Here is a 14,742-nt window from a genome sequence, read left to right on the forward strand (position 1 = left end):
AAGGGAAGAGGGTTTGGAAAGTGAACAATAATAAGGGATAGCAGTGAGTCGGCCAGGGATGTGAAAGAATTGATTTTCCCACAGTGCTGGGAACCTCCTTGAGAAATGTGTTTATAAGTATGGAGTGAGACCAGTGAGCACAGTGTTTTGTCTCTAGCCTTATTAAGCTGCTTGGTTTCATATACAGAGTGAGCAGAGAGTTGGATTCAACCAGGTTTAGGGTTTGCCATGTGTATATAATGCATCTTAAGATGCCACTGAATGTAAAATATACCTGTATCTCATTTACTTCTAAGAAAGAAAAAAATAATCATTTAAACTGCATGTTTTATAATACATCCTGATTTCTGAGCTGTTAAGAGAAACATGTTTATCTTGGAGTTGGTGAAATAAGTAGTTGGGATGCTTTCAGTTAGAAGCACAAGAAAACCCAGACTCAGATGGGCTTTAACAATAGAGAGGAAAGACCTAGAAGCCTGAATGAGACTTGTTTCCCTGACTCTCCTAACTGCAAGCTCCATGCTTCTGTTGAAGCAGCTTGCTATGGGGACCTCTAGGAACCTCTGGGATCTAAATTCTGTTGTGATTCTTCTAGACACAGAAAGCAGTGTAGCTGGGCCAGTGAAGCAAGGTGCAAGGGTCACAAAGTTGCAGATCTGGAAAGCACAATGTTGTATCCATGGAGTGCAATAGGTCTTTCCCACTTACAGAGTCCAGTATATTGCTGAAGGGATGTATTGTTAAGGCTGTGGGAGTACTGGGAGACCTGAGAGCAGAAAATATTTATACCTAGATGATGGAAGTCTAATATAATGTAATCACTTAGGAGACACTTTGGCAGTTTCTTTAAATTTAGGTGTGTATCTATACTTCGATCTGGTGATTCCCATTTTTAGTATATGTTTATCCTAGAGAAATGTCCACACAAAGGCTTGTACACAAGTGTTTTTAGCAGCTTTGTTCATAAGCATCTATAACTACATAATCCAGGTGTCTATCAATAGGAAAATAGATAGACATGTTGTAGTCTAAATATTCATACAACAGAATGCTACCCAGCAATAGGAAAGAACAAGATATTGATACACACAGTACTTGGAAACATGCTGATCAAAAAAAGCAAGGCATAAAAGTGTCTTGGTATGATTTCATTAAATCAGGTTCTGTCAAACTAGTCTTCAGTGATAGAAACAAGATCAGTGTTGAGAGTGATTACCTGCAAGGAGGTCTGAGGGAACATTGAGGGGATGATAGAACTATTTTATATCTTGTTTGGGGGATTTTATGTGTGTATAAATTTGTCAAGACTTACCATATTGTACATATTTGATGATTACATTTTATTCTATATAAGCTAATCCTTATTAAGGTTGATTTAAAATTTTGGTTGGAAGGAATCAAATCAATATAATTGTCCTCATGCTAAATGTGAATAGGCTATATTGTGAAACTGTTAGACTAGGTTGAGAAATAAAACCTAAGCACGTTCTGTTTAATAGAAACAAACTTTTATTCTCTATCCTTGACCTCAGTTTGGCCTCAGGTGTGCCTGTGGCAGAGTAGAAGTATGTGAGCTCACACCTTCTGATGGAAACACCGAAATCATAACTAAGTGCTGAACACCCACCAACAAAAGAATACTGGAACTTACCAAAAAAAGGTATCCTACATCCAGAGACAAAGAAGGAACCAGAACATGATGGTAGGATGGATGCAATCAAGACAAAATCAAATCACATACACATGGGGTGGGCAACCCACAACGTAGAAAATAATTATACCCACAGAAGTTCTCCCAGAGGAATGAAAGTTCTGAGCCCCACATTAGGCTCCCCAGCCTGGACGTCTGGCAACAGGAGGAGGAGTCCCCAGAGAATGTAGCTTTGAAGGTCAGCAGTGTTTGATCACTCGAATTTCACAGGAGTGGGGAAAACTAAAACTCTAGTCTTAGAGGGTGTAGATAGGGTCTTGTGTGCACCAAGACCCAGGGGAAAAAGCAGTGGTCTCATAAGAGACTGGATCAAACTTACCTGCTAGTATTGGAGGATCTCCTGTGGAGGTGGAGGGGGTGGTTGTGGCTCACTGTGAGGACAGGGACACTGGTGGCAGCAGTCCTGGGTAGCCCTCATTGGTGTGAGCCATCTTGGAGGCTGCCATTTTCTCACCAGACTTGGCCCCACCCAATAGCTTGTTGCTGCTGGTGCTGGGATGCCTCAGGCCAGACAACCAATAGGGAGAGAATATAGTCCCACCCATCAGCAGGTTGTTTGCTTTAAGTCTTCCTGAGTAAGTAGCTCCCCAATAAACACATGCTCTGACATGGCCTTGCCCACCGGATGGACAAGACCCAGCTCCACCCACCACTGAACAGGTACACTTTCAGCTGGTACTTTCACCAGGAAGCTTGCACAAGACTCTTAGACAGCCTCATCTTCCAGAAGGCAGAAAACAGAAGCTGCAACTAGAACCCTGCAGTCTGTTGAATGAAAACCACAGTCACAGGAAGTTAGACAAAATGAGACAACAAAGGAATATGTCCCAGATGAAGGAACAAGTTAAAACCCCAGAAGAACAACTAAATGAAGTGGAGATAGGCAGTCTCCTTGAAAAAGCATTCAGAGTAATGATAGTAAAAATGATCCAAGATCTTGAGGAAAAGAATGGAGGCACAGGTGGAGAAGATACAGAAATGTTTAATGAGGGCCTAGAAGAACTAATGGCACCCCACTCCAGTACTCTTGCCTGGAAAATCCCATGGACGGAGGAGCCTGGTAGGCTGCAGTCCATGGGGTTGCTAAGAATCGGATACGATTTAGCGACTTCACTTTCACTTTTCACTTTCATGCATTGGAGAAGGAAATGGCAACCCACTCCAGTGTTCTTGCCTGGAGAATCCCTGGGATGGTGGAGCCTGGTGGGCTGCCGACTATGGGGTCGCACAGAATTGGACACGACTGAGGTGACTTAGCAGCAGCAGCAGCAGAAGAACTAAAAAACAAACAGATGAATAATACAGTAACTGAAATGAAAAAATGCACTAGATGGAGTAAATATTAGAATAACTGAGGCAGAAGAATGGATGAGTGAGCTGGAAGATGGAGTGGTGGAAGTCACTGCCATGGATCAGAATTATAAAAAAGAATAAGAAATGAGGACAGTCTTTAAGAGATCTCTGGGACAACATTAAAAGTACCAACATTCTCATTATAAGGGTCCTAGAAAGAGAAGAGAGAGAAAGAGAAAGTACCCAAGAAAATATTTGGAGAGATAATAGCTGAAAACTTTCCTAACGTGGGAAGGGAAACTGTCATTTAAGTCCAGGAAGCACAGAGAGAGGCTCAGGTCAAATAAATCCAAGGAAGAATACACTGAGATACATAGTAATCAAATTGACAAAATTTAAGACAAAAAATATTAAAAGCAACAAGAGGAAGCAACAACAAACAACATAACATACAAGGGAATTTCTTTAAGACTATCAGCTGATTTTTCAGCAGAAACTCTGCAGACCAGAAGGGAGTGGCACAATATATTTCAAGTGATGAAAAGGAAGAATTTGCAACTAAGAATATTCCTCCCAGCAAGGCTCTCATTTAGATTTGACAGAGAAATCAAAAGCTTTACAGACAGACAAAAGCTAAGAGAATTCAGCACCACCATAACAAGTTTTGCAGCAAATGCTAAAGGAATTTCTCTAGGCAGTAAAGAGAAGGCCATAACTAGAAACTGGAAAATTACAAAGGAAAAACTCACTATTAAAGATAAACATACAAAAATAAAAAAAGATAAACATAAAGTGATTAGTGATGGTAAGAAATCATCCACACACAAATACGTCAAAATCAGCAGTTCTAAGAAGAGGAGAGCACAAATGCATTTCCAACTTACAACTAGCAACTTACAACAATCTTGGTTATATATGGATTGCTATTTGAAAACCTCATGGTAACCAGAAACCAAAAATCTCAATAGATACAGAAAAAAAAATAAGGAATCTAAACACAACATTAAAGTTAGTGATCAAATAACAAGAGAAGTGAACAAAAGAGAAAGGAAAGAAAAGCACCTAGAAAAACAAATCCAAAACAGTTAACCAAATGCCAGTAAGAACATATATATTATATACCTTAAATGTAAACGGAGTAAGTATTCCAACCAAAAGACATAAATTGACTGAATGGATACAAAAACTAGACCTATATATATATGCTGTCTACAAGAGTCCCACCTCAGATCTAATGACACATACAGACCGAAAAGGGATAGAAAATTGTATTCCATGCAAATGGAAATCAAAATTGGACAAGCAATAGTTGTATCAGACAAAATAGACTTTAAAGTAAAGAGTGTTGGAACAGACATGGACACTACATAATGATCAAAGGGTCAGTCCAAAAGGAAGATGTAACAGTCGTTAATATTTATGCACTCAGCATAGGAGCACCTCAATATATAAGGCAAATACTAACAGCCATAAAAGGAGAAATTGACAGTAACACAGTAAGAGTGGGGGGGCTTTAACACCCCACTTTCATCAACAGACAGCTCATTCACAGAGCAGTAAGGAAACAAAGGCCTTAAATGACACATTAAACTTAATATTTGTAGATCATTCCATCCAAAAGCAACATAATACAAATTCATCTCAAGCGCACATGGAACATTCACCAGGATTGATCACATACTAGGCCTCAAAGTGAGCCTTGATAAATTTAAGAAAATTGAAATCATATCAAGCATCATTTCTGACTGCAACACTATGAGATTAGAAATCAACTACAAGAAAAAAATGAAAAAACACAAACACATGGAGGCTAAGCAGTATGCCACTAAAACAGCAGTGGATCACTGGGGAAATCAAAAATTACTGAGAGACAAGTGAAAATGAAAGCAGGGTGACCCCAAACCTGTGGGATGCAGCAAAAGCAGTGCCAAGAGGAAAGTTTATACTTATACAATCTTAGGAAACAAGAAAAAACCTCAAATAAACAACCTTACACCTAAAGCAACTAGAGAGTAAAGAACAAACAAAACCCAAAGTTAGTAGAAGGAAAGAAATCATGAAGATCAGAGCAGGAATAAATGTAATGGAGATGACTAAAACAATAGAAAAGATCAATGAAACTAAAAGTTGCTTCTTTGAAAAGGTAAACAAAAATAAACCCTTAGCCAGACTTATCAAGAAAAAGAGGGAGAGGACTCAAATCCATAAAATTAGAAATGGAAAAGAAGTTACAGTAGACACCAAAAAATTACACAAGATCATAAGAGACTATTAAAAGCAACTGTATGCCAATAAAATTGACAGTCTAGAAGAAATGGACAAATTCTTAGGAAGGTTTAATCTTCCAAGATTGAACCTGGAAGAAACGGAAAATATGAATAGACCAATCACAAATACTGAAATTGAAACTGTGATTAAAAAATTTTCCAGCAAACAAAAATCTAGGACCAGATGACTTCACAGGCAAATTATATCAAACATTTAGAGAAGAGTTAACATCTATCCTCAAACTATTGCCGAAAACCACCCAGGAAGGGACACTCCCAAATTCATTCTATGAGACCATCATCACCCTGATATTAAAAGCAGACAAAGATATCACAAAAAAAGAAAATTGCAGGCCAATGTCACTGGTGAACATAGATGCAAAACTCAAGAAAATATTACTAGCAAACCATATCCAACAGTATATTAAAAGGATCATACACCATTATCAAGTGAGATTTATTCCAGAGATGCAAGGACTCTTCAGTATACACAACTTAATCCTATGATACACCACATCAACAAATTGAAGAATAAAAACCATATGATCATCTTAATAGATGCAGGAAAGCTTTTGACAAAATTCAACACCCAGGATGTGAGCATAGAGGGAACCTATCTCAACATAATAAAGGCCGTATATGCCAAACCCACAGCAAACATGATTCTCAGTGGTGAAAAATGAGAAGCATTTCATCTAAGATCAGGAAGAAGACAAAGGTGTCCACTCTCATTACTATTATTTAACGTAGTTTTGGAAGTCTAGGCATGGCAATCAGAGAAGAAAAAAGGAATCCAGATCGAAAAATAAGTAATATAATTATGTCACTGTTTGCAGATGACATGATACTATACATAGAAAATCCTAAAACTGCTACCAGAAAACTACTAGAGCTCATCAATGAATTCAGTAAAATTGCAGAATACAAGAGTAGTAGTATTTCAATACACTAACAATGAAAACGGAGAAGGCAACGGCACCCCACTCCAGTACTCTTGCCTGGAAAATCCCATGGACGGAGGAGCCTGGTAGGCTGCAGTCCATGGGGTTGCGAAGAGTCGGACACGACTGAGTGACTTCCCTTTCACTTTTCACTTTCATGCATTGGAGAAGGAAATGGCAACCCACTCCAGTGTTCTTGCCTGGAGAATCCCAGGGACGGGGGAGCCTGGTGGGCTGCCGTCTATGGGGTCGCACAGTCGGACACGACTGAAGCGACTTAGCAGCAACAATGAAAAATTAAAGAGAATGTAAAGAAACATTCCATTTACTGTTGCATCAAAATGAATAAAATACCTAGGAATAAACTTACCTAAGGAGGCAAAAGATGTGTACTCCAAGAACTTTAAGACAGTGAAGAAAGAAAGCTAAGATGACACAAACATGGAAAAATGCTCTTGAATTAGAAGAACTGATATTGTAAAAATGACTATACTACTACCCAGGGCAGTCTACAGATTCATTGTAGTCCCTATCAAATTACTAATGGCATTTTTCACAAAACTAGAACAAAAAAGTCTTAAAATTTTTGTACAGACATAAAAGACCCTAAATAGCCAAAGCAGTCTTGAGAAAGGAAAATGGAGCCGGATGAATCAGACTCCCTGACTTCAGGCTATACTAGAGAGCTACAGTCAGCAGTGTATGGTACTAGCATAAAAGCAGAAATACAGATCAATAGAACAGGGTTGAATGCCCAGAAATAAACCCATGCACCTATGGTCAGTCTACAACAAAGGAGGCAAGATTATACAGTGGGGAAAAGACAATTTCTTTAAAGATAGTCCTGGGAAAAGTGGATAACTACAGGTAAAAATAATGAAATCAGAACATTCTTTAACACCATACACAAAAATAAACTAAAAATAGATTAAAGACCTAAATGTAAGACCAGACACTATAAAACTCTTAGGAGGAAAATATAGGCAGAACTCTTACATAAATTGCAGGATTATCTATTTTTTGTAGCAGTATCTTTTTTGATTCATCTCTTAGAATAATGGCAATAAAAACAAAAATAGACCAGTAGGATCTAATTAAATTCAAAAGCTTTTGTAGAACAAAAGAAAGCATAAAACAAAAAGACAACCCATAGAATGGGAGAAAATATTTGCAAACCATGCAACTGACAGGACATTAGTCTTCACAATTTATATACAACTCTGGTGGCACAATAAAAAAAAAGTAAAATCAAAAAATAGGTAGAAGACCTAAATAGAGATTTTTCCAGAGAAGACATACAGGTGACCAAGAAGCACATGGAAAGATGCTCAACATCAGTAATTATTAGAGAAATGCAAATCAAAACCACTATGAGGTATCACTTCACCCTTGTCAGAATGACCATCATCAAGTAGTCTACAGACAGTAAATGCTGGAGGAGGGGTGGAGAAAATGGATCCCTCCTACACCGTTTGGCAATGTAAATTGGTGCAACTATTAGGAAGAACGGTATGGAGGTTCCTTAAAAAACTAAAAATGTAACTACCATATGATCCAGCAGTCCCACTGCTGGGCATATATCTGGATAAAACTGTAATTCAGAAAGATACATGCACCCCAGTGTTCACTGCAGCACTATGTACAACACCCAAGACATGGAAGCAGCCTAAATGTCCACTGACAGAGAAATGGATAAAGAAGATGTGGTGCATATATTCAGTGGAATATTACTCAGCCACGAAAAGGAGGAAATAATGCCTTTTGCAACAACATGGATGGACCTAGATATTATCATAGTAAGTGAAGTCAGAGAAAGACAAGTGTACCATATCCTTTAGTTATGGAACCTAAAGAAATGATACATGAACTTATTTACAAAATAGAAACAGGATCACAGACTTAGAGAATGAATTTATAGTTACCAGGAGATAGAGGGGAGGAATAGATTGGAAGTTTGTGACTGACATGTATGTACACTTCCATATTTAAAATAGATAACCAATAAGAACCTACTGCATAGCACAGGGAACTCTATTCAATACTAGTGCTTAGTCACTGAGTCATGTCTGATTTTTTGCGACCCCATGGACTGTAGCCCACCAGGCTCCTCTGTTCACGGGGATTCTCCAGGCAAAAATACTGGAGTGGGTTGTTATGCCCACTTCCAGGGGATCTTCCCAACCCAGGGATTGAACCCAGGTCTCCCACATTGCAGGCAGATTCTTTGTTGTCTGAGCCACCAGGGAAGCCTCTATTCAATACTATAATAACCTAAATGGGAAAAGAATTTGAAAAGAATAGACTCATGTACATATAACTGCATCACTTTGTTGTACAACTGAAAATAACATAATGACTGTACTATAACTATAATCAATTATACTCCAATATAAAATAATTTTTTTAATTTAAAAATTGAAAAGAAGAAATAAATTTTTGAAAATTTTATTGAGTTGGCCAAAAAAGTCCTTCAATTTTTAAGTAAAAGTAGAATACATTTTTCATTTTCACTAAGAACTTTATTGAACAATGTATTCACCATTTCACTCCAGTACCTTCTGCCATTTTTCAGGCCCATTCATATTTCTAAAACTTATTCATTTTGAGCAAAGAATTGTTTCATGTGCCTTTTACAATCTTCCAGGGAACTGAGATTTTTTTCCATTAAGAGAATTTTGTAAAGACTGAAATAAATGGATATCTGAAGGTGCAATGTCCAGTGAATACCTGGATGACTCAGAACTTCCCAGCCAAGCTGTAACAGTTTTTGCCTGGTCATCAGAGAAACATGCGGCCATGTTTTGTCCTGATGGGAGATTATGCATTTTCTGTTGACTGATTCCAGACACTTTTCGTTGAGTGCTGCTTTCAGTTGGTCTAATTGGGAATGGTACTTGTTAGAATTAATTGTTTGGTTTTCTGGAAGGAACTCATAATAGAGGACTCCCTTTTAATCCCACCATGTACACAGCAGCATCTTTTTTGGATGGAGACTGGCCTTTGGTGTGGTTTGTGGTGGTTCATTTCACATGTCCCATGATCTCTTCTGTTCTACATTATTGTTCAATATCCACTTTTCATTGCCCATTACAATCGGTTTTAAAAATGGAATGTTTTTGTTAAATTTCAGTAGAGAACTGAATACAAAAATACAGTTAGGAAGGTTTTTTTCACTTATGTGGAACCCAGACATCAGAACGATTAACATAACAAAGCTGATGCAGATGCTTTTCAGCACTTGATTTGGGTATTTTGAGTATGTCGACTGTCTCCCATGTGGTATAATACTGATGTTTTCAATTTGATTGCTGTCAGCTTCAACTGGTCTTCCTGACTGTGAAGTATCATCCAGCCAGAAATCTTCAACACGAAACTTTGTGAACCACTTTTAGTACATTCTATCAGTCACAGCACCTTTCCCAGACATTATACAAAACTTTTTTTGCATTTCACTTGCATTTTTACCTTTCTTGAAATAATAAAGCATAATATGCTGAGTGTTGCTTTTTTTCTTCCATCTTCAATATTAAAATTGCTACACAAAAATTCACTGATTTTTCTGCTTTTTAAAAAAAATGTACACTGATATTACAGTTGTCACAATACAGTCCTACACAATTGTTTTGAATGAAATTAAAGACAACTGAGCACTACCAGAGCCATCTTATGGAAAAAACTAAACAAACTTTTTGGTCAATGCAATATAAAGAAATATAAAAAATAAGGAGTTGAGTAAATATTTAAGGCCCAGGAAAATGAAGAAAAATCAGTAGTTATAGACAAAGTGGAATTTGAGTATCAAATAAGTTAAATGAGTTAATAGGCATAATTTATGAAGGTCTCATAGTTGTAAGCTTGTACGGCTAAATAAATACAGAAAGCAAAAAAAAATGAGAAATGTCAGTGATGGAGCAGTCATAGTACCTCATTTCAGTATACATTCATCTGAATTAGATTTGGTAGATTTTTTATAAACAAAAATATAAAAGGAATTGAATAGTGCATTCAGTAAACTTAATTATGTTTGTGTATATATAAATACGGGCTTCCCTGGTGGCTCAGTGGTAAAGAATCCACCTGCCAATGCAGAAGACATGGGTTTGATCCATAGGTCGGGAAGATTTCCTGGAGGAGGAAATGGCAACCCATTCCAGTATCCTTGTGTGGGAAATCCCCTGGACAGAGGAGCCTGGCGGCCTATGGTCCATGGGGTCTCAAAAGAGCCGGACATGACTTAGTGACTAAACAGCAACAACACATACATAAGTATACATTGCTACAATAGATTTCTTTTTCAAATATCCAAGGAAATTTGATCAAAGTTTATTAATGTTCAAGGTACTTGACCATAAAGAAAACCATTTTCTCTTTTTTAAGAGATTAATTCACCTAGTTTTAATAAACATGTAGGCCCAGGAACATTTCCTAAGCAGTCCCAACTTTGTTAAGTAATGTCTTTCTGGAGTGTAAGATTTCCCTTGGGAAGATGAACATGGTGTTACTTATTTTTGGCTGCACAGGGTCTTTGTTTCAGTGCTCTGGCTTTCTCTAGTTGCAGCACATGTGGCCTTCTCTTGTTGCGGTGCATGGGCTCAAGAGTGCGTGGGCTCAGTGGTTGTGGCCCGTGGGCTTAGTTGTCTCATGGCATGTGGGATCTTAGTTCCCCGATCAAGGATCAAACCCACATCCTCTGTGTTGGAAGGCAGATTCTTAACCATTGGACTACCAGGAAAGTCCCAAGAAAATTTTTAACAGATGAAAAAAGTTGAGGTTTTACATGTTATATTGTCTGGTAATAATAATACAAGTAAGTTAGAAATAGTTACAAGATGGGGTTTCCCTTGTGATTCAGCAGTAAAGACTCTGCCTGCAATTCAGGAGATGGAGTTTTGATCCCTGGGTCAGGAAGATCCCCTGGAGAAGGAAATGACAAGCCACTCCAGTATTCTTGCCTGGGAAATCCCATGGACAGAGAAGCCTGGCAAGCTGTAGTCCATGGGGTTGCAAACTGTTAGATGTGGTTTACAAGTTACAAGATTATTCCTTTGAAACCTGCCTCCTATAGAGGATTCCCCTATTTTCCCTGTATTCATTTCCATCGAAGAATTGCCCTCTATGTATTCTTAAGTGGGAAAATTAGTAATAGCAAGGAGTTAATTCTTTTAAGTTTCTGGTCTTGTGTTGTTAAAATGTCTGTGTTTCAGTTTGATGCTTTTGTGTTGCTGCTGGTGAAGACATGGGAAATACCAGAGTCCATACCTAGACCACTAATTATACTGAAAAATTAGACCTGAAATTTTAGGTTGATACTCCTGGCCTTCCCCTTTCAAATCTCTTTATGTTTTCAGTAACCAGTTGCAGGCCATTTACTAGAATACAAGGAATTTTGAATTAAAAACTAGTAAAATTTAAAGGAAACAAGAACACCTAATATAGAAGGGATGTAGAGAATAGAATATTTTCATTTATCATTGGTGCAAATGTGAATTGTTATAGTCTTTTGGAAAATAATTTGCGGCCTGGTCAACAATTAAAATTCATATTTCTTTTGGTCTGGTAATCCTCCTCCTAAGATTATTTCCTTAGAAATAAAAGCACAAGTAAGGTCACATTATAGGGATATTTACTGCAGCAGTGTACATACTGCCAACCAACTGAAAACAAAATGAGAAAGTCGGAGAAAGGCAGAAAAAAAATGATATATTGTAGGGTAGAATTTATGCTACATGAATTAAACCAGTTCCCAATATCTTGGAGCATTTCCCACAAAGTTTAGTTGAATGAAGAAGAGGATGATATAAGAAGATTAGTGTAATAATAATTTGTATAACCAAAACTGATTTAAGAGAACCATTAGAGGCTACTCATCAGGGACATTCTTGTTAGGAACTTGTAGGTATGAAGAAAAATAAGAATGCTTGTGAGGTGGTCAAATGTTTATCTTGGTGGGGAGAAGGGGGAAGTACCTGGAGAGGGCGGTAAAGAAAGAAAAAGGAGAATTGTCCTTTAGTTGACCCTAAAAAGCCTGTCTGATCACATCTATTCATTATCTGTAAAATTATGTAAATGTATGTTTAAAGATACAAAGTAAATATTTAAAATAAAATAATCTTTTTCCAAAAGTGATGTATATTTGCAAATAGCTTAACAAGTCCATGTGAAGTCTGTAGAAACTCTTAAGAGGAAAGTATAGTAGAATACCACAAAACTGAGCTAGTGGGAAATTTATTTACCTATAAAATTGGGGTGGTCTCCGTGGTTGTTTTGTACTATTCTTCAGGGACCTTTGCACTCACCTTTGATTTGTCACCCTTGGTGCTGGCTTTGTGTTCTGGCTCATGGCATAATGACTAAATTAAAATCCAAACACAGCAAAGTCCAGTGGAAGAAGGCTGGTCTCAGGATTTCTGTCACAGGTTGGGTTTCTTAAAAGCATTTGCTGAGATGAAGTTTGAAGTACAAGTTAGGTATAACATCTAGGTGAGGAAGGGGCAGGAAGCAGAACTGGGCAAAGGAAGAAGTTGAGTTTCAATGCAGGCCTGACAAAAGAGAGCTCTGGAGTAATGATTGCTTGCCAGAGTTGTCCTGTGTTAAATTGAAAAATGCCCAGCCTTTATATCCATTCTAGGATGGACTGTACTTGGAAGGGCATGGCCTGAGGTAAGGCAACTCCTGATGGAACTGACATCTGGGTGCTGTCTGTGGACCACAATCGCTTCTGCAGCTGGCAACAAGTCTTTTCTTGAAGAGGAGGTCTAGGTGGCATAGCTTCCTATCTACCACACTACCTTTCGTAGGAATGAGGAAATATTTCCTAGAAGCCTTCCATCAGACTTCCCCTCACACCTAAGATTAGATTACATGCTGTGACCCAAATAATAGCCTTTCTCCTCTTCAATAAAGAGTCCTGATTTTTCACTGAGTATATACATGGTCATCTGGGATAATGGCTCTATTTCTCAGCCTCCCTGTACATTTAGGTATGTCTAAGTTTTGGCTAGGGGGTAAGTTGAATGGTCATTTTTGACTTAGAGGAAAGGGCGTATGTACCTTGTTTCCTTGCAACTCCTTCCTGCTGGGTAGAATAAGGAGATGATAATTGGAGTTTGTGCAGCCATCTTGGATTATGAGGTGGAAGCACATGTTGAGGAGGACAAGAGCAACAAGATAGAAGTCCCTAATGATCATAGAAATGCTTTATGTGCTCCGGGTTGCTTACGTTTGGGCTTTATATCTTGGTTAAAGTCATTACTATTTAGGTTTTTCTGTGAATTACATTAGAACTTAACTGATACACATTTCTAATTGGCACGAGGGCACAGGAAATCATGATTGGCTTAGACTGACATTTTGGGAATGGGATGGATGTTGGGGAATAAGACACAGAGACATTGATATCAGGCAAGTACAGCAAGAGAGAGAATGCGAAGATGTCGAGGGATTTTCAGGGGATGGTATTTGTGATGGACCCAGGAATCATAACTAGGTAAGTTGGAAAGCGGGATGTGTGAGTGACGAACATGAAGAGTTTGTGGATTGTGGTCTCTGGGGCTGGAGACTCACTAGAGAGGGGGAGCTAGGCTAAATGAACTAGAGAAAGCAGAAATGGTCATCAGAGTGTAGGTCACCTTAAATGGAGATTTTGGTGGTAGAGCTTTTACTCCTAACAGCAGGTCTGAAAAGAGTTGGTAACTAAAGTAGGGTAGAGGAAAAGATTCTTAATGGTGAAGTTTAAAATACGGAGTTGCTGGGCTTTGGGTGGAACATCTTTATTATGGTTGAGTGGAGGTTAGTGAAATAGATGCTGATATTTTGAGTAGGTGAAGAGGAGTAACTGGTGTGTCAGTAGGTGACTCAGAAAGTAAGGAATGCAGATCCAGAAGAGAGCATCTGTTTCAGAAAAGCTGACATTGTTGATGGAATAGGGAGGAAAAGTGATCTGGAAACAGCTATTAGGAAAGATAGCATCCTTCTTATATATTAAAATTTTCTATATAGCAAAAGATAGTAGACACAAAGTATAAAGAAAAAATAAACTGAGGAAATATATTTATAGTACATTTACCATACAAATGGGAGCTCCTTGATATAAAAAGAGCTCTTAAATGTGATGCAAGGAGTGAATTCTTTGGAAAAGACCTTGATGCTGGGAAAGATTGAGGGTAAGAGGAAAAGGGGGTGACAGAGAATGAGATGATTGGGTGGTATCATTGGCTCAACAGATATGAGAGTGGAGGGAGACAGTGAAGGACAGAGAAGCCTGGCATGCTGCAGTTCCTGGTGTTGCAAAGAGTCGGTCACAACTTAGTGACTGAACAACAACAACAACTTGGTAGCAAAGTAGGTAAAGAATATGGAATCTTAATTTGCAAAGGAGAAAATGCAGATGATCAAAACATATAAGAAAAAACTCATACGTTAGCATTAGTACCAGTAAAAATATCAATGAGATACTAGGATGTGCCTATCATTGGCAAGACCTAAAAATATTGATAAACTTCCAAGCTTGGCATGTGTGTGGGGAGTAGGT

The 14,742-nt window shown here is 38.1% G+C and overlaps 1 protein-coding gene across 4 annotated transcripts in view; it reads left to right on the forward strand.

Annotated features, from left to right (window-relative positions):
- ATRN (attractin) overlaps positions 1-14,742 on the forward strand; it is a 189,365-nt gene that overhangs the window by 43,828 nt on the left and 130,795 nt on the right. The gene's annotated exons all lie outside the window — the stretch shown is intronic.

Source organism: Bos grunniens, chromosome 13 (assembly GCF_055505025.1).
Source record: "Bos grunniens cultivar Pamir isolate PY7600 chromosome 13, Bosgru_T2T1.0, whole genome shotgun sequence".
Taxonomy (NCBI): Eukaryota; Metazoa; Chordata; class Mammalia; order Artiodactyla; family Bovidae; genus Bos; species Bos grunniens.